This window comes from Pogona vitticeps, chromosome 2 (genome assembly GCF_051106095.1).
Source record: "Pogona vitticeps strain Pit_001003342236 chromosome 2, PviZW2.1, whole genome shotgun sequence".
Taxonomy (NCBI): domain Eukaryota; kingdom Metazoa; phylum Chordata; class Lepidosauria; order Squamata; family Agamidae; genus Pogona; species Pogona vitticeps.
In genome coordinates, this window is record NC_135784.1 from 106,381,041 (window position 1) to 106,400,846 (window position 19,806).

The 19,806-nt window shown below is 42.8% G+C and overlaps 1 long non-coding RNA gene across 1 annotated transcript; it reads left to right on the forward strand.

Moving 5' to 3' along the window:
- Positions 1–201: 201 nt before the first annotated feature.
- Positions 202–15,195, forward strand: LOC144586843 (uncharacterized). The gene is made up of 3 exons (XR_013541898.1): positions 202–594; positions 9,988–10,140; positions 11,391–15,195. It is a non-coding gene; the product is annotated as an uncharacterized LOC144586843 (long non-coding RNA).
- The last annotated feature ends 4,611 nt before the right edge of the window (positions 15,196–19,806 follow it).

Genomic DNA, 19,806 nt, shown 5'->3' on the forward strand with positions numbered 1-19,806 from the left:
GTCTTCCTCCTCCTCCCGCCAGCCACTCCGTCTGCGCTCGGTTCTACGGTTCGCCCCAGCCACAAAATGGAGGACAGCGACGGCGCAAGCAGCAGGGGCTGCCTCCGCCTCCTTCGCCTGCTCGCTCGCTCTTTCTCTCCCTCCCTCCCCGCCTCCCTCCCTTACTCTTGGAACGAGGCACTGAGGCGCGCGTACGAGGGGAAGCAGCAGCAGGCACGGCGCTCTCTGCCCGGCCGCCTCACAGCACAGCGAGGCACGGCGGCATAGCAGAGAGCGCGTCCAGGGGAAGGGAAGGCGAGGCGAGGCGAGTGCGCGCATTGCGGGGCAGCCGAGGGGGAACGATGCAACCTGTTGACTGAGAGCGGCAACTGCAGCCCCAAACAAGGGCCTCCTTCTCTCCGTGCCCCCTCGCCTCCCCTCCCCTCCCTCTCCCAGACTTTTCGCCACGGTTTCTTCCTTTTTTCCCCTTATCCTCTTCTCCCTTCCCTCCTTCAACCCTCAGTGTTTCCCTTGAGAGCGTCTCTGCTTTGCTTCTTAATTTTCCTTTCCTCGCCGGCCCACTCCACGGTTGTCCCTCATCATGCTTCGTCTGAGGTAAACCCCCGTTGAATTCACAAGATCTTACTCCCACGAAATTGTCCGTTGGATGGCAGCCAGGCAGTCTGCTCATAGCAAACTTCACTAGAAGATAAATTTCATTCAGCACGAAGGGAACTTATTTTTTGATGAATACGATCCGGATGCCTGGGGGAGAAGACAGGACTGTGCAGATGTTACGAGGAGCAAACACATCGCATTTTGTATGTGGGGCCATAATTAATGTACAACCCTTTGGCCAGATACAGTATAAAGTGCTTAAGAACGATGCCATTTCGGAAACACTTTTCCATACATACATTATGTATGCTTTAATATTATATATTTTCTTTTGCACAAATTTTATTTTATTTATTTATATGCTGCCCACACTACCTAAAGGTCTCTGGGTGGCTTACAACAATTAAAATACAGTAAAAAAGATAAAACAATTAAAATATATACTGTAAATATTGCCATCAGGACCCATAGTTGATATTATTTTAATTAAAAGCCTTCTGGAACAGGCAGGTTTTGACTTGGTGCTGAAAAGTCATCAGCGTCGGCACCAGACGAATCTCAATTGGAATGGCGTTCCATAGTCTGGGGCAGCTGTTGAAAAGGTCCTTTGTCTACAAGCCATCCCTCTTACCTCCTTGAGGGACTGCTGTTTCAAAAGGGCCCCCTGGCTAGATCTTAACTGCCGGGTAAGTTCATATGGAAGGAGGCGGTCCTTCAGGTATCAAGGGCCCAAGCTGTTTAGGGCTTTATCTGTCAATACAAGCACTTGAATTGGGCCCGGGCAACAGAATCGGCTTGATGTGTCCCCTAGCGGCCCCACTACTCACCAGCTGCGCAGATCGATTCTGGACCAGCTGCAGTCGCTGGACCGTCTTCAAAGGCAGCCCCACCTAGAGCGCATTGCAATAATCTATACAAGAAGTTACCAGTGTATGTGTAACTGTCATGAGACTCCGCTCGTCCAGGTAGGGTCGTAGCTGGTATAATTTCTGCAGTTGAAGGAAGGCGCCTCTGGCCACCGAGTCCACCTGGGCTTCCAGAGTTAGACTGGGGTCTAGGAGCACCCCCAGTCTGCAGACCCTGTCCCTTAGGGGGAGTGTAACCCCATTCAGGCCAGAGAAATGGCCCTCCAGCCTGTTTGGCAAAGCACCCACTAACAGCACTTCTGTCTTATCTGGATTGAGTTTCCATTTATTTACCCTCATCCAGTCCAGACACAAGTTCAGTACAGAAACCGCCTCACCTGGATTGGTGGAAAACGAGAGGTAGAGCTGAGTATCATCAGCATATTGCTCACTTCTCAGCTCAAACCTCCTGATGACCTCTCTCAGCAGTTCCATGTAGATGTTAAACAGCATGGGGTACACTATCGAGCCCTGAGGAACCCCATGACATAAATGCCATGGGACATAGCAACTATCCCCCAGCACCACCCTCTGGACACGGTCAGTCAGGAAGGAGTGGAACCACTGTAAAGCGGTGCCCCAAACTCCCAACCCAGCCAGCCTATCCAGAAGGACACCGTGGTCGATGGTGTTGAAAGTCGCTGAGAGGTCCAGGAGTATCAACAGGGTCACACTTCCCCTGTCTCTCTCCCGGCAAAGGTCATTGTACAGGGTGACCAAGGCAGTCTCTGTAGCAAAACCCAGCCTGAAACCCAATTGAAGTGGATCCAGAAAATTCATCTCATCCTGCAGTGCCTGGAGTTGCCCAGCCACAATCCACTTCAACACTTTGCCCAAATAAGGGAGGTTCACCACTGGTTGATAGTTAACCACCAGCCTTGGGTCCAGGTTAAGCTTTTTTTAGAAGTGGCTGAATTACCACCTCTTTCAATGTGGTAGGGAGCACTCCCTCTCTCAAAGAGGTGTTCATGGCCTCCTGGACCCAGGTGCGAACCCCCCTAGCAGATCTTCCAGTTAGCCAATATGGGTAAAGGTCGAGCGGAGTGGTGGTAGAACGGACAGATCCAAGCACCCTGTCCACATCCTCAGGTCTCAACAATTGAAACTCATTCATTAATACTTGACCTAAGCACGGTACACTGGACACATCCTCTGATTCTGCAGTAACGGTGGAGTCCAACCCACTGCAAATCTGAGCGATTTCCCCCTCAAAATGGATGGCAAACTCATCACAGAGAGCTGATGAGCAGTCTGGGACCTCCACTGGATTTCTCGGTTGAAGAAGATCCCGGACCACCCGAAACAGCTCTGCTGGACCACATTCTGAGGTAGCAATACAGCTGGAGAAATATTGCCATTTTGCCAGCCGTTTCACCATGAAATAAGCCCGATAATGGACTCTTACGTCGTGTTCAATTGGACTCCCAGCGGGATTTCCTCCACCTGCGCTCCATCTGTCTCCTCTTTCGTTTCATCGCCCATAATTCAGAAGTATACCAAGGAGCTGTCTGGGCTCTGCGTGCAGGGAGAGGGTGCTTAGGCACAATCGTGTCAACCGCCCAGGTCATCTCCCTATTCCATAGGGTGACCTGAGCTTTGACAGAAGCGCTGACCATATCAGACAGATAATCTCTCAGAGCATTCAGGAAACCATCCGGATGCATTAGTCTCCGAGGGCAGATCATCTTCATAGATCCCCCACCCTTGCAGAGGGGAGAAGAAGCTAATAGACTAAACTTGACCAGGAAGTGGTCTGACCATGACAGTGGGGTCACAACCACCCCCTCCACATCCAAACCACTATCTTCCAGTCCCGTTGAGAAAACTAGGTCCAAGGTATAGCCCTTCTCATGCGTCAGGCCGATGACACATTGAGACAGCCCCATGGTTGTCATGGTGGCCATGAAGTTCTGAGCCGCCCCAGTCAAGTCAGCCTCGACATAGATGTTGAGGTCCCCCAGCACCAACAGCCTGGGAGTCCTCAACACCAGGTCCAAGACTATCTCTGTCAGCTCAGGCGGGGAGACTGTTGGTATGCAGCAGGTTGGGCAGTACACCAACAGAATCCCCAATCTGTCTCGTAAACTCAAGACCTCCTCTCAAAAGGATAGGAAGCCTGGTCAAGGATATAGAACTCCTATAGACTATAGCAACTCCCCCTCCCTGACCCTCTGAGCAACATTGATGCTGGACCGAGTACCTAGGTGGACACAGCTGGGAGAGGGGAACACTCCTCTCCCACCCAGGTCTCAGTAATGCACGCCAGGTCAGCACCCTCATCCAGAATTACATCGTGGATGAGGGCAGTTTTATCTTGTACTGACCTGGCATTCATCAACAGCACCGTGTGGCTCGAGGGTTTGTTGATATGGTCACCTGATACTATCTGTTTGTGGGTAGGACTAGAAGAGGGGATAGATGTAAGATATTTAACCTCTCTTCTCCTATGTAGGCTTGTTCTCCCCACCACCACCATTCCTTCCCCTACCCAGCACTACCTCAACGGCTGCCACTTCCAATGCTCTCCCCCCTTCCTGTTCCCTCAGATCCAGAAGATTGCACCCTCATAAGAATGTCCTTCAATTCAAAGCTACAAATGCTTTCATAATTTCAAAATTTAGTGCAGAGCAACATAATTTTCATACCTAGTTCCTTGTTAGGCAATATACAAACAACATTAAAACAATATAGCTGAAGGACAACTCACTAGTTCAGAGCAAAATTGTCAAATGGGGATCAACTGGGAGGAAAGCCATGTGGCTTGTTATGAGTTTGTGTCATAAATTTAATATCTGGAGCTGTTAAATGTGTCCCACAGTGCCATATAAATTATGTCTTCTGCCTGATAAGATGGTGGAGTGGTGTTGGTTCAACCAAATTTCCTTCGATTTTATGCAAATTATACCATCCCTCACATCTCACCTCTTGCCCACAACTACAAGAGTCACAGAATTTTTGTTATAATGTTAACCAAACGTGAAAAGTTCCACTCATGGATTATTCATATGAATGGAACTTCACACAACTGAAGTGTTAGTGAGGTGTGCTGATGTCACCCAGCTTCCCTCCTCCACCCCAGAGTATTGAGAGTAGTTAGTATAACAATAGGCTAAGCAATGCATAGCCATGTGCACTTCTGCTATGCTCATGGTGAACTCTTTACTTTCTTAACCCAGACACTGGTGCCACCGGAGAGAAGGAATCAGGACAAACTGCTTGCTTCTGTAACAAACTTGGGATTGTGTTAGATCTTTCATAGTAAGACAGGTGTTTGTTGTAATGCAAGCTATTTCAAAGCAGTAATGAACACTAATCACCTAGATGTACACAACTGACAGAACACACACACACACTTTAGTCAATAGAAAACTATGCATAAATATTTATATTAGGTAAAATGTGAAGATTTGCATCAGTTATCATGTATAAAATTACACATAAAAGAAAAATGTGAAAATGTGTATTGTTTTCAATGTGAGGACTAAAAAAAAGTCTTAACATTTGATGCAAGAAAAGGATGATAAAAATGCTGGTAGCATTTGAAGAAACTATAGAATAGAAACTGAATTTCATAGTGCCTAAATCCAAAATTATGTAACTACCTTCCCATTAATGCAGCAGGAATTTCCCCTCCCTTCTCCCTGCTGTAAACCCTCACGTGCCCTTAAATCTGCTTTCGACTCAGTTGGAGGCTATACATAGGAGGAGGAACTGAATCTGCTGGCAGTACTAGTTTCGTTGGTGGAAGGTCACTGAATGTAACTCACTGTTAATGCACTGTGGGTTCTAAACATATATAAAAAGAATTATGACGTGAAATGGAACATCCTCCAAAGGTTCCCACACAATTGAATTGTTTCAATGGAGTTAGTGAAAGGGTTGTGCTTTGGTATATTGTAGCCAAGATTATTTCCAGTGATGGTGCTGACAAATTATTCCAAGGCCTGATTGACCATATTTATTTACTTCACAGTCAGCAATTTAGGAGGGGAAAAAATTCTAAAATACTGCCAGGGATTTTTTGTTTAGTGTCTGGCAGTCATACTGAGGACACACAGGGAAAAAAAAACCACACACTCTTTTTTATCATTATTGTCTCTCACATCTCCTACTGTTTCTACTGAAACAAAAACTGGTAACCCATTTCAGTTTTTTTGGATTGCTCTTTGTTTTGTATGAAGCCGTCATCAGCCAAGCAAGCTTTCTGTGTGATTTGAGAACAACAGTGATTGATGGCAGTTCACTTCTGTTAACAAAGCAGTTTGTTTCCATCCCTTTTCTACCTGGTGTTTTTACTTTGAGATATCATTACAGCGTTTTATCTGTAATGACCAGAAATGGAAAAAGAGTTTTTGTCAGTGGGTTTTTAAAATTACTTGTTCTTATTTACTAGTTACCCATGTATATTTTTTTCCTTCAGTTGTCTCAAGGAAATATAGATGGCTGTTCTTTTTCCCACTCTGTTGACACAACAGTCTAGTGAAGGTGGCCAGACTGAAAGATATTGACTGACTCAAACTGACTATGAGTTTCATGGCTCAATGAGATCTAGAACCTGGATTTCCAGCAACACATTCCAAAAGTCAAGCTACCGCAGTAGTGCTCTTTCTTCCTGAAAAGTCCACTGGTGATGTTGTGAAACTCACTTCTCTCTTGGTCTCCACACAGCAGTAGCAAAAACGCTTACTGCTTTCTGCCCCACCTTATCAGCTGCTGTTACTTGAGGAATTCTGTGCAGAGAACTTCCTGCCTACTATTGCTTGCTGTGTCTCATTTTCATTAGTCATCCTTTCTCTTACATAGTTGCACTAGTGTGCCTCTTTCTTTTCCCCATAGCAGACTCTCATCTTAACTGTTGTGACTTCTTGTTTTAAAGAAATTCGTGTCTGGTAACTTTTTCTGGCTTCAGTATTCTGCCTTCTCTGTATTTTTTCCTCAGGCTTTGTTCTTTAATATGCTTCTTTTCAAATTGCTTTTTACAAGAATGATTAAAGTATGGCCTGTACCTATATTTTAATATTATATATTTCCATAATTTCTTTTCTTTCTTTCTTTTTTAAAAATATACTTAATCCTGTTGTGAACCTTCTTGAGTCTCAGTTGTGGGAGAAAGGTGGTGCACATGCTTTTAGAATATAGCTTGTATAGGAACAAATGTATTCGATATCTTGGTTCAATAATGAATAAATGCACTGGTCTACCTCCCAAAAAGTATTTTAAGTTTCTGTTGTCCGGAGAGAATAAAATAATAACACAGTTAGTGGCTAAGCATTCGCAAAATGCTATAGCAAGATTTTGTACTATACTGTGTACTTATTTTTATATAATCGGGTCTATGACCGCATAATAAAATCATAATGATTTCATCAAATAAGTAACATCACAGGGGGAAGTGGTTTGAGCCAGTATCTGTAGATTAAGTAGACTTAGTTGTGTAGATTTTAGTAAATTGACAGATCACATACTAGTACATGCATTCATCACCAAGTGCATAACAGAATTGGGCCATTTTTATATATGAAATGGTTCTGTACCTAGAAACTAGGACATATTGTTATCCTGGTGTAGCTTTCTAGTATGGATTTACATATATGCAATAATAAAAAGAGCCTTTAGACATAACAAAACCTCCACATGTTTATGGACACTGTGAGAAAGAGGGCAGAAAATCAACAGCTATCACCTGAATGCCATCCCCTCTACTTTGGAAGGTGGAGAGAGCTCAAGCCTCCAGAACAATAGAAGGGGGGAAAGGAATAAAAACATCACCCTATGGGACTAGAGAGGGAGAAGAAAGAGAAAAAGGCAGGAAAAATGGAACAGGTGAAGGAGAGTTGGAAGAAAAAAGGGTGTTATAAACAGAGCAGGAAACCAACAGAAGGGGACAAAAGTAGTACTGGTTGTTGTGTTTTTTTCGGGCTCTTTGGCCATGTTCTTCTTCAGAGTGCTGTCCTCTGAAGATGCTGGCCACAGAGACTGGCGAAATGTTAGGAAGAACAACCTTCAGAACACAGCCAAAGAGCCCGAAAAACCCACAACAACCATTAGATCCCGGCCATGAAAGCATTCGCGAATACAAAAGTAGCACTACTACCTAGCATTCATCAAATCCACTTTTGACAGGTGTGCCACCCCTGTGATGTGGGATAGAGGGTCAAGAATCGACCCAGGGACCTCCTCCTGGGTGGGTGGGGCTTTAGGGGGCCATAAGGGGTTGTTGATGTCACAATGGGCCTATAGGAGGGGTTCATAGATGCCGGGGTTCCCCGTGACCAGAGCGTGGCCTCAGGATTGGTCCTGAAGTGACGTGTTGCCCCTGTGGCCGTGTAGACCAATGGGAGAAGTTGGAGGGATTTGGCTAGAAAAGGGGTGGCTGCCTGGAGCTGAAACGCCACAGTGGTGATTTTGGGGGCCTTTTGTGCGTGCTTGCTGCTCTTTGCAGAGACTGGTTCAGCTTGGAGAAGATGGAGGACAAGGAAAACCTGCTCCCTGGGACAAGCCAAAAGGCCCCGGTGAAAGCGAAAAGGTGCTTGCATCCCCAAGGTTACTACTATGGCCCTATGGGTTTCTCCAAGCCCCTGTGCCCCTTAGGGTGAAACTATCACCCTCCCAGAAAACCCTCTTATGGGTGGGGTGGGGTGGGATTGTGTGTGAGTAAAGAGTAGAGTAGAAAGAGAAGAGAAGAGATAGCCTGAATAGAGGAAGAATGGAGAGACAGAATGGAGAACCCCACACCTCAGCAGGAACTTTCGCCCATGTGCAGTGGGGGAAACACATCCATAGAGAAGACAGCCCAAGAGACAGAGACAGAGGAGGGAGGCCTGCACACTGTCCCTACTGTACTTGCCGTTGTCAGGGGACTCCTACAAGATATTGTACCCAAAGAGGGAAAACCTCAGGATTTGGGGGAGTTGGTAGAAATTCATCCTATGGACCCATTCCTCTCCCTGCTGTAGGGGGAGGTGAAAGCTAGATTGTTTGAAACTGTCAATACACTTTGGAATGGTTCTGAAATAAAGGTTGATGGTTTAAAACAAGAAAAGGTGTCCGTTGTATTTATCAGTGGAGAACAAAAAGGGGGAACCTGGAGCTGAACCCTCACACACATGACAGAGGCATAATCAATGGACCTACAGTAAATACATATTGATTTTCATAAACTGCTATGGTTACCTATGGCATGTAAATTGCATAAATTGCCTCTGAGAATAAAGTGCCTGCAGTCTGATTTTCAGAAAGGTGACTAGCACATTTACTTCCTCGTGTTAGCTTTCAGAGATTGTAATCCATGTCTTTAGACACATAAAACATGGTTTCTGGGGCACATATAGTGGTAGGAATGGGACTAGGACCAGATGCTGATGCAGAAATGAGACGAAGTGACATGACCCCTGAAAATAAGCTTCCATTCATTACCATTCATTTCCACTCATCCTAACATCATGCCTTAAAGGAGAAACGCCAGACTGTGTGATCGTAGGGAAGGTAAAGGGCACTCATAGAAGAAGGCAATGGTAAACCACTATAGCTAGGATAACTGGGGAAGGCTTATCATAAATTATAAGCAGCAACATGTAATGATTATTGTTAGAATGAATCAACTTTGAACTCTCTCAAAAAGCAAAAATAGCTAAAGTGGGGCTATCATACTTCAGGCACATTGTGAGATGATTCAGTGGGGGGGGGGAAACAATAATGCTGAAAAAATTGAAGGCAGCAGGAAAAGAGGAAGCTTAAATATGAGATAAATGGACACAAAAAAACCTGTAGATCGCTCATTCATAGAGTCACTTTTGGACAGGACTTAATGGCACATAACAAGGGGATGACAGTATTATTTACACAGGTAGTGTACTTTTAGGATTTTGGTAATATTAACATGCCTGCAGTAGAAGAATAAAAATAATGTGACTTTTCAGAACTTGGATTTTAAGGGACAATAAGCTGTGCTGGAGTAAGGATCTTGACCCAAAGCTACTGGTTAAAAATATAACAGAGAAATCCAGCTTTTCTCTTTCTCCATCTATCAACTCATTTGTCCACACACATAATATATATGTATATCTGCACACACACAGAGAGAAACAGTTTTAAAGATGCTGTCTTCACTTAATCCTCTGGATGCAGACTGGACTTTATGAATGGAACCAAGTTATCTTCTTCTCAAAACTCCTACTGTAATTCCTTTTTTCTACAATAGCTTCTTTGAGTTCAGTCATAGTGTCATTGGTTTTTGAAATGTTCTGACTCCAGCTTCTGTTGTTCCTCTTTCTGATGTCAGATACGTAGCCATTTATTTTGCAGAGAGGTTGTCCCATCTGTCGTATGTACAACAGGAAGGGTGCTACAAGCCGAGAATGATATATATCACATGAGATCAGTTGTTCTCCACCTTTTTTGAGTCTCAACCCCCTTTTATAATAGTCAAGTAACCTGTGACTCCCCTGCCACATTTGCATTAAAGGTCATCATTTTTGTTCCTCAGACATGGCAACACCATCATTGATGCAGCTGCTCACTCTCCTACTTCTCCTGCTGCCAACTGCAGTGCCACCACTTCAGAACTGGGGAGAAAACAGGCTGGAGGAGGCTAAAGGAAGAGAGAGGAGAGGAGAGGAGAAGGCAAAGGACTTCAAAGGTGGGTCTGGGGGTGAAAGGACATTGTGGCACCCAAGAAGGGGGCAAAACCTTTGCACAGAGAGGATCCCCCTCTGAAGTAAAGGTAAAGGTAAAGGTAAAGGTTCCCCTTGACAATTTTTGTCCAGTCGTGTTCGACTCTAGGGGGCAGTGCTCATCCCCGTTTCTAAGCCATAGAGCCAGCGTTTGTCCGAAGACAATCATCCGTGGTCACATGGCCAGTGCAACTTAGACATGGAACACTGTTACCTTCCCACCGAGGTGGTCCCTATTTATCTACTTGCATTTGCATGCTTTCAAACCGCTAGGTTGGCGGGAGCTGGGACAAGCAACAGGCGCTCATTCTGTCGCGTGGATTCGATCTTACGACTGCTTGGTCTTCTGACCCTGCAGCACAGGCTTCTGCGGTTTAGCCCGCAGCGCCACCACATCCCCCTCTGAAACTGGGACAAAATTTTCCTTGCACCCACTGCAGAAGATGTAGGTCATTGTTTTTTTTGGGGGGGGGCTCTACTGTTTTCCTTTTCCTCTCCTTTAGCATCTCCCAAAGTGACGCATCTCAGTTAAAATCCCTTTCTTGCAGAAGCAGCAGCAATTATATCTTTGCTGACTTCTCCTTTTTTTGTAAAAAATATTCCAAGTCATCTCTCCTCAGAAAGTGGAGGCTCCTTTCCTCCACAAAGGCCTGTTTCTCATACATACACATACACTCTAATTTTAATTTCCTGTTCCGAAAGGACAAAGAAGAAATTATTTGGCAAGGACTACAACCAAGGTTCCCTCTAATATATGCGCCTACATGCATGTGACTCCTCCCTTCTCCATGCAGGGCTCCTCCCCCCTTCCTGCTCTCACAGCGATCAATCATTTTCAGCCCCTTTGATTCCGCTTGTGACAGAATCCCAGGGGGGCGGAGTTGCATGGAGGGGCAAAGTCACATGTGCTAGAGGCAGAGTCCCGCCCAGTGGGACTGAAAATTAGCAAGGACGTTAACACATACAAGGGGAACCACAACCCCTCAGAAAATACATTGTGACCCCCTTGGGGGTCCTGACTCTGCATTAGATAATGAACAGGTAAATTGTGGGTGATGTTGTTAGAGTCTGTAATGGTGTTGCCAAACTAGATGTGGGGAAACAACTGACATGCATTTTTGTAGCAGGTTTGTTTCTATGAATCTATATTGTGTTGTGCATTAACTGTTGATAGTGGTCTGTGTTGCCTGTTAAGTGACAGAATTTTGATTTCAAGCATAGAGATATGGAACAATCCTTACTGGAGGAAAAGATGAGTGCCACCTGCAAACCACCATGATATTCAGAACTCTCCAGCGCAGAAGCAGCCATGGAAGAAGTCTGCTCCCCACCCCCACCCCGTTTCTATTATTTATTTGTTTGTTTAACATATTTTACCCCACCCTTCACCTAAGAAAGGACTCAAGAAGGAGGCTTGCATAATTAAAACACAACAATAAAGCTGTAAAAGGAGAGCCCCCAGTTAATTATTCAAATATTAAATAAATTAATAATATATTTAAAATGTTAGGTAAAGCATTACCAAAACAGGTTTAGAAGAAACAAAATGTAAACCATCCTCATTTTGAAATTATTCTAGACAATCAGTCACTAGGGAAAAGCCTGCCTGAGGAGAAAATTGCCTTTGAAAATGAGGCTCATGTACCTAACAGGAGTCATTCCGAGTCCTCCTGGGAAGACAGAGGAGCTTTGAATTTGCCAGATGGAAAATAATTGCTTCTCTAAGTATTCCCTGCTTTGGGGCTGATAAGTGCCTTAGCACCAGGAGGAACACCACCAACGGTAGGTAGATTTACATGGATAGAACTTTCCTGTCAGTGAAGCTGGCACTGGATTCATGCATTTGTGTTTCTCTAAAAAATATTTATAAAATAGTATTGTAGTTAATATGACCTGAACCCTACTTTTTGAGAAGGATGTATTACATCTTTTCTCTGAGACTAGACCATAGTACCATTTGTGTGTTTTTTTCCTTGAAGACAAATACCTGTGTCCATCTTCCTTTACTTCTTTTTTTATTTTCTTAAAGCTTTGCTATTCGAAAAAGTGTTCTGTTGATACATTGCCCTGAAAATGCACATAGAGAAGTGAATAAATGACCTAGTTCACTTATCTGCACCCACTGTATTTGTTTCATCACCACCAACGCATTGCTTTTAACCTAAAACAGTCATTTATTGCATTAGAATCCTAGTGTGGTTGCTGCATAAAAATGCTTTCACGTGGCAGAAACTCCACATACAGTAGCTGCTGTAACATATGCAGTGAACTAATACATGGATTAGTAAAATGCATTAAAAGTATTTGTACCGCATCATACCATTATTCTGGACCAGAAACCAACATTTGAGTTGACTTGATTTTTTTCTTTTCTGTTCTGACATATGCATGAAGGCCAACATTCAGTGCTGTACTTTGATATCAAATACCAACAGAACTAGGACTTTCTTCACCTCCTGCTACAGCACTGAACAAAACACAACACAACACACTTGCCTCTGATGGTTTTCTGGTCCTAGAACATATGACTAGGGGGCATTAGGTGTGTTTATGCAAGAGGGAGGGACCATCAAATTGTGACAGAAATAACAGATTCTAGTGTGCGTACACTACTGGATTCTGACCATTACAAATAACCACAATACTTGGAACAAGAAGATAGCATCTAAAGTAGGTGCCTCGTGATGCAGTGGTTAAACTGCAGTATTGCAATCAAGATGCTGCTCACAATCTGAGTTCAGTCCCAGTGCGCTTAGATAACCAGCTCAAGGTTGACTCAGCCTTTCATTCTCTCAGGGTCAGTAAATTTAGTACCCAACTTGTATGTGTGGGGGGGGACGACGACAATGTGCAGCCTGTATAATCATGTTGTAAATTGCCCAGAGAGTGCTTTAAGTGCTATTGGGTGATATACAAGCAGCACACTTTGCTCTGCTTTACAGTATACTGTAATTGTATTCAATTATATGAATAGAAGATGTCCTGAATATGGGGCAAAATCAGTGAGGAAACTAGCACAGTACCACTTTCCAAACCTGTTGCCAGCGTGTGTTTGAGACACACCACCACTAACTAAAAGGATACGGTGCTGTAGGACCCTGATCTGCCTCGGCTGATAGTTTTAGGGGACTGAGCTGATGCCTTCTGACAGTTTATTGTTTTCTAAAAACTACATTGGGATGTAAGAGGTTTTTTGCTTGTTTGTTTTTGGAAAATGGCTGCGGACTTAGTAGATGTTGTTGAGGGACCACAGCTTGACTCAGCCCTAGCCAGTATAGCCAAGGGTGAAGGATGGTGGGAGTTGTCCCTTGTCAAAATCTGGAGGGCCGAAGTTGCCCAGTCCTTTTCTATAAAATGTTCTTCCATAGTTTTGGAATAAATGCTTTTAATATTGTATGTCTAAATATCAAGTTTGATGTAGTAAAGATAGATGCAATATGAAAATATGGGAGTGGTATTGGAATGCATAATTCTACTAGAAACGTGTACAGGTGGTCGACTAGATACCAGTTGGCTATAGTTCACATATATTTCCATAGGATAAATCTATATAGCTCTCTGAACTGTGACATAAGCCATGACTTGGTGACTATGGAAAAAAATATGTTGCAGAAACAATTGGAAATCTGGAAACAAAAAGCTGCTGATGAAACAAGGTATAAAGGAAGTGTAAAGGAAGACAATAGATCTCCTCATTGAAGATATTATATTCCCTACCTCCTGCTGCATCTCTCTTAGTTCCTAACTAACAGCATTCAGGGATATGGCCTCTTTTGGACTCAGCTAGAGATGAGGCTCAGCCGTGGAGAAGGACTCTATTGGATGCTGCAGGATGAGTGGCAAGAAGAAGGAAGAGAGGGTAGAGGGGACAGGAATAACCTGGGTCACTCTATCTTCTTGAACCATCATCAAAAGATATCACCAGCTGATTTCTTAGCCTGCACAGTGAACCTGCTGTTCTCCTGCCTAGGGTAAATTATAATCAGCCTCACCTCAGTTGCATGATATTAACTGCAAATGCTGAAAAGCATGAGGCCTTCTTTATCTATCCTTCATTAACTAACTGATGTTTAGGACCAAAATGTATTTCTGTTAAAAATGTTGAATAAAGATCTGGAAAATTTGCTGGTATCCTCTGCTGCCAAGAAAAAGGGTCTGCAACGTACCTCTTGCAAGGAAGCAGGTAGTAAATTAGAGAACAAACACAGTAGAAGAAAAGTATTTCAGGTTTCTTGAATGCCCCAAGGAAGAATTCTCATACAAATATCTGAACATGATGAATTAGGTTGAAAAAAAATATTATGGTGTATGGTTCAGTCTCTGCCTTGAGGCAGAGGCGATCCCATTTCATTCAACTAATTTTATATATGATTGCAGCCTCAGTGATAAAATATTCCCAGTCATGTAACCCTTGTGTCCTGCCACAGCTTCTTCAACTTCAAAATGATTTTACTGTGTGACTCCATTTCCAGTGTTTAACACCAAGGTCAGCAAAAGCAAGACGTTTATTGATGGTGAACAATGCACCCAGAATTACTTTGGGCGGCTGCAACAGTTACAGCAAAAACGGTGACGCAGAATCCAGTAAAACAGCAAAGCAGCTGCCCACTCAAGTTTGATCAGTATCTGTGGCTAGCATAGTTAAATCAATACTTATAATATGATACTTAAAGTATTTATAACGGAGGCTTGAAAATCCTTATTAGGTAGGCTCTGTGCCCCCGACCAGGATGTAAATATAGCCACAAGCTGGGCACGTGAAGCCTAAGGACCAATGGCCAGTTCATCTTCACTCTGGGAAAAGAGGCCACGGGGCTGTTTATTCGGTCAGGGCCTCCATGACCACCTATGGCTAGAGACCTAGAGAAAAGTGCATTACAGTTGCACTTTTCTAAGTGGAATGCTGCAGACTCATTTAAAAGGCTGAGATGGAACATAAAGCCCTCCGTATGCCCAATGTCCTATTCTCTGCCTATTAAAATTTTGTTTTTTTTGTTTTTTGCCTTTGTTAAGGCATTGCTTACTTAGCTCCCAATTTAGTATAATATCATGCCATTCCGTGGCATCAAGTCACCTCCAGTTTCAGGCAATGCTCTGAATTAGTAAACCCCAAAGGTTCTGTCATTAATAGCCTGCTCACGTCTTGCAGACTCAAGGCCATGACTTCCTTTATTGGGTAAATACATCTCACATTGGGCCTTTCTCTTTCCTACTGACTTCCCATTTTTCCTGGCATTACAGTGTTGCCCCGCATAGCGACGTTAATCTGTTCCAGGATTAATGTCGCTATCCAGATTCTTCGCTATCCGTGCGGGGCAAACCCATAGGAACGCATTAAACTCCGTTTAATGTGTTCCTATTAGGGAAAAACTCACCGGTAAGCGCAGAATCCTGGATCCGGCCGCCATTTTCGCTGCCCGGTAAGCGAGGGCAAGGCGCGAAAATGGTGCGGGTGGCCATTTTCTGCACCCGGTGGCCATTTTGGAACTGCCGATCAGCTGTTTCCAAAATGGCTGCCGGGTGCAGAAATGATCGCAATGCGATGTTTAGCCTATCTAAACATCGCAATGCGATCGCATTAGCGACCCCAAAAAACGGGTCGCTATGTGGATTCATCGTTAAACGGTGCGCTCGTTAAGCGAGGCACCACTGTATTGTCTTTCCCACTGAGTGCTACCGTCTTATGATATGTTCAAAACGCAATAACCTCACTTCAGTCATTTCATCTAGTGAAAGTTCAGGCTTGATTTTATGTAAAATCCACTTATTTATCTTTCTGTCAGTCTATGGTATCCTTCCATTACTGCTGCTATGGTAGAATGGCAGTGGAAAGTGACAAATGGGAGAGGATCTTTCGTAAAACAATAACAGGAAGACTCAAGCTAACTCCTGTTAGTACTATGCAGGAAAAGGAAATGATACTCAACTAATGAATATTTTATACTACAAAAACTGTATGATAATATAATCCAAAATGAATTTGCCAAATTACAGATCAATGATTGCTGGGTTTGCTTCGCAATACACCTTTGTTCTTCTTCAGCTTTAAAAAAAAAATATTACTATTATAAGCCATTTGGATTCTATATTTTGAAGACAGAGGAAACTAGTAAAGATAAAAACCAGATGGCGTTTACACATGCAAAAAAGCCAGCAAAATATTTTAGATATATGAACTGGAGACAGAGTTTTACAATCTCATCAGAAAAAAATTGGTTAGTATTTCAACAACTGAAATTATGATTTTTATTTCATATGAGACCTTTCCGCATGTGCCATAGAAATCAAGAATTCATACATTCTGGATTGTGCCAGTTCGAAATATCTTGAGGGCTATAGAAATTGTGTTATTAACTAACTATAAAGTGTTCAGAATGATAGATCAATGTACATAATCTGGGGAAACATGTTATGACTGTATTGGCTAGTGTACACTAATGTACTTAAGATGCTTCAAGGAACAGATCTCTTAGTTCTTCCAGTTAAAAAACATTGCACATCCATTCCATCTTTTCCCTCTTTACAAATTTTTGCTCATAAGGAAATAAAAAGATAAAGGAAGCAATGGGAAAACACAGCATGTTTATAAGATCTCTTCTGGGGCCCATGTAAAACACTATGTTTGAGGCAATTGCACAATAGTAACTATCTGCGGAATGCTCTCCCAAGAGATATCCATTGTTATTAACATTTAGAAGCCAGGCGAAGGCATTCTTCTTAATTTTGTTTACTATTTGCGTTTTGCGGGTGGTTCTTAATACTATTTTAACATTTAAATTTTTGATTCTGTTTTGGATGATTTATTTGCTTTTATTGTTGTGCTTTTATTGTTGTGATTTTATTTCTCAATTTTATGTTTGTAAACTGCTGCAAGGGTAATGTCAATCGTTATGTAACATGGCTGGCAAGCAGGTAATTAACAATATGGAAAATAGTGTCAGAATGAGTGGCACAAACTGAACACAAGTCTAAGAGAGAGTGATTTGTTTATAGAAACCTGTCTTCCTTTTTTCCCCTTACATCAACAAGATGACTTTAAGTCTATGTTGACCATTGGCCCATTCTTTTTAAAGAGAGGTCATCCATTGCAAAGAAAAGAAAAGAGAGAAGGTAGCAAATATTAGCTACTAATGTGCATATGCGCTTGCCGTAATAGCTGATGATCATGTTGGTTATTTTTGCTAGTGTATTTGATGATAACAAAGGAAGGAAGGAAGGAAGGAAGGAAGGAAGGAAGGAAGGAAGGAAGGAAGGAAGGAAGGAAGGAAGGAAGGAAGGAAGGAAGGAAGGAAGGAAGGAAGGAAGGAAGGAAGGAAGGAAGGAAGGAAGGAAGGAAGGAAGGAAGGAAGGAAAAATCTTGAAGGTCAAATCTGGAACAGCATCATTAAAATCCCATTTCAGTCTCATTACTCCAGCAGTAATAATTGTTTTGCAATTGCATATAGTATTGTTGTTATATGCCATCAAGTCACCTTGGAGGTATGTTGACCAAAACGGGATTTTCAGAGTATGTGAGATGTTCAGGAAGTGGTATGTCACTTTTGCCCCTGCTCTCCCTGCTCAGCTTCCATGCCTGAAAAGAGATTCGAGCCCAGGGCTTGTGAGTCCTAGTTTGACACTCTGTGTAACATACTACATTCTCTGAGTATTCAGATTTTCACTTCACATATAATTAAGATAAAATTCAGAGTACTCAAAGAACCATTTTACTAAAGGCACAGGTATAATAAAATATAAAATTGCAGTTAAGTACATGTAACTGAGGGTAATTCTTTATGATTAGTTTTTATCCCCAGTAAAAAAGGTGATGAAAAACAGTTGTGCTTATCATCTTGCATATAGTTAAGTTGAGCATCTGATATACTGACTTCCCCTTTAAAAAAATTAACAGAAGTAGTAAACTTGACCCTCTAATAAGCTGAGAAGTGTATGAAAGCCAGCACCAGCTGGAAATTTTAGGAATTCAATAATACAGTAGTTCAAATTTGGATATTTTTTCACTCTTATAGGTAACTTTGGCTCAAAATTATAAGGAATTTTTCAGTTCAGCCAGCTCTCAAGATGCCTTGGAAGGTGCACAGCTAACCTTCTTGTAAACCCCACTGGGTCAGGAGAAGGAGAATTTGCATCCAGAGCAGTGCAAGGCATTAGATTTCAAAAAGCTCCTCATACCCCTTGTCAGGGCTGGCTGAGGATATTATCCTGTCTAAAGCATACTAGGTGTTCCCGCACCCACATATAGAAGCCACTTGGAGAGAATCTTAGTTCACTTTTGGCAATGAGGCAGCATTTTTCTTTTTGTCTGAAGATATTGAGCACGGCAAGTTTTCACTTTCTCAGAACTCTTCCTAAAGCAAACCTGAACTAATCTTGAGGTACAGAAAAAGAGAGAAAGTCCAAAATATCAGGCCAGATGTAAGACAGAATGGAATTCTTGTACATTTTCCCTTGGTCATACCAATTTCAGGTTATTGGCTTTGTCCTGTTTGCAGGTTTTTCATACTGTTTTGCAGTTGGGGTGGAGAATAAGGATATTATGCAGTGGATCAAATGTACAAAAGTGCAAAATTCAGCAACAACAACCTCTCAGAGCCTAGCACTGCACAAGAATGGCATATTGTTGAAATTCTCAGATACAATGATGAAGACAATAGACGTGCTTTATAAAGAGGATGGCCAATTGGTTTAATTATGGGGGAGAAGCCTTCTGAAGTAGGGATGAAGTCATGGGCACATAAATAACTGAAATGTGTTGAAGTGTTGCAAAAACATCTGGAAACAATATGCAACAATGAAGAAACTTTTCTGTTTCATGGCTCAAGTTCTGGTTGGATAGAAAACAAGTGTGCTTTAATTGTGAACTGCATTCCCCAAAACTGGATGCATGTGAGACCGGTATGCGCATCTTGGTGCAACACCATGGGTCCAAGTCCTACAACCATGGTCCAATTCATAATACTGTATATGCAGATCTATGATTCTCCTGTCTGTACCAAAGCAAAGATATTCATGCATGCAAAGGACTAAATCAGGAGTGAACAAAGTGTAGTCACAAGCTATATGTACTGTAGTCCACCAGAATCCTCTTATTGTTTCCCTTGCTTAGTGGCAGGGACTACGTTTTGAGTACAAAAGAAGTTGGGGATGGAAGGTGGACTCCTCTTTGAAACGATAGGGAATTCACACCAGACAATACCTATAAATGATTCTCAACCCATGGATCCTTAGATAGGTTTGGATTACGAGCCTCAGAATCTCTTAGCACTGGCTGTCTTGGCTGCACTTCTGGGAGTTAAAACCCCCAAACATCCAAGAGTAGGATTGAATAAGTCCATAGGTTTTCATTATCCAAGATTTCAGGGATGAAAGCTGAGACAACTAAGTAGGTCTTCAGTTCATAGCTGCAAAATAATGTGTGTCCAGATATAAATGCTAACAGCATTTCAGTGCTGCTGACGTTCAAAGGTGCTGCCCTCCTTATAGCTGTAACTAAGGTCCTCAAATCCTCCTTCATGGTCCTCTCAGTTGAGGCTCAAGGCCTACTCAAATAGCAATAGTTGCTTGAAATCAGACCTGTGTATTTCTTTGCTGCATGCATACCGACAACTAACTGAAGAAATCAACAGCAACAA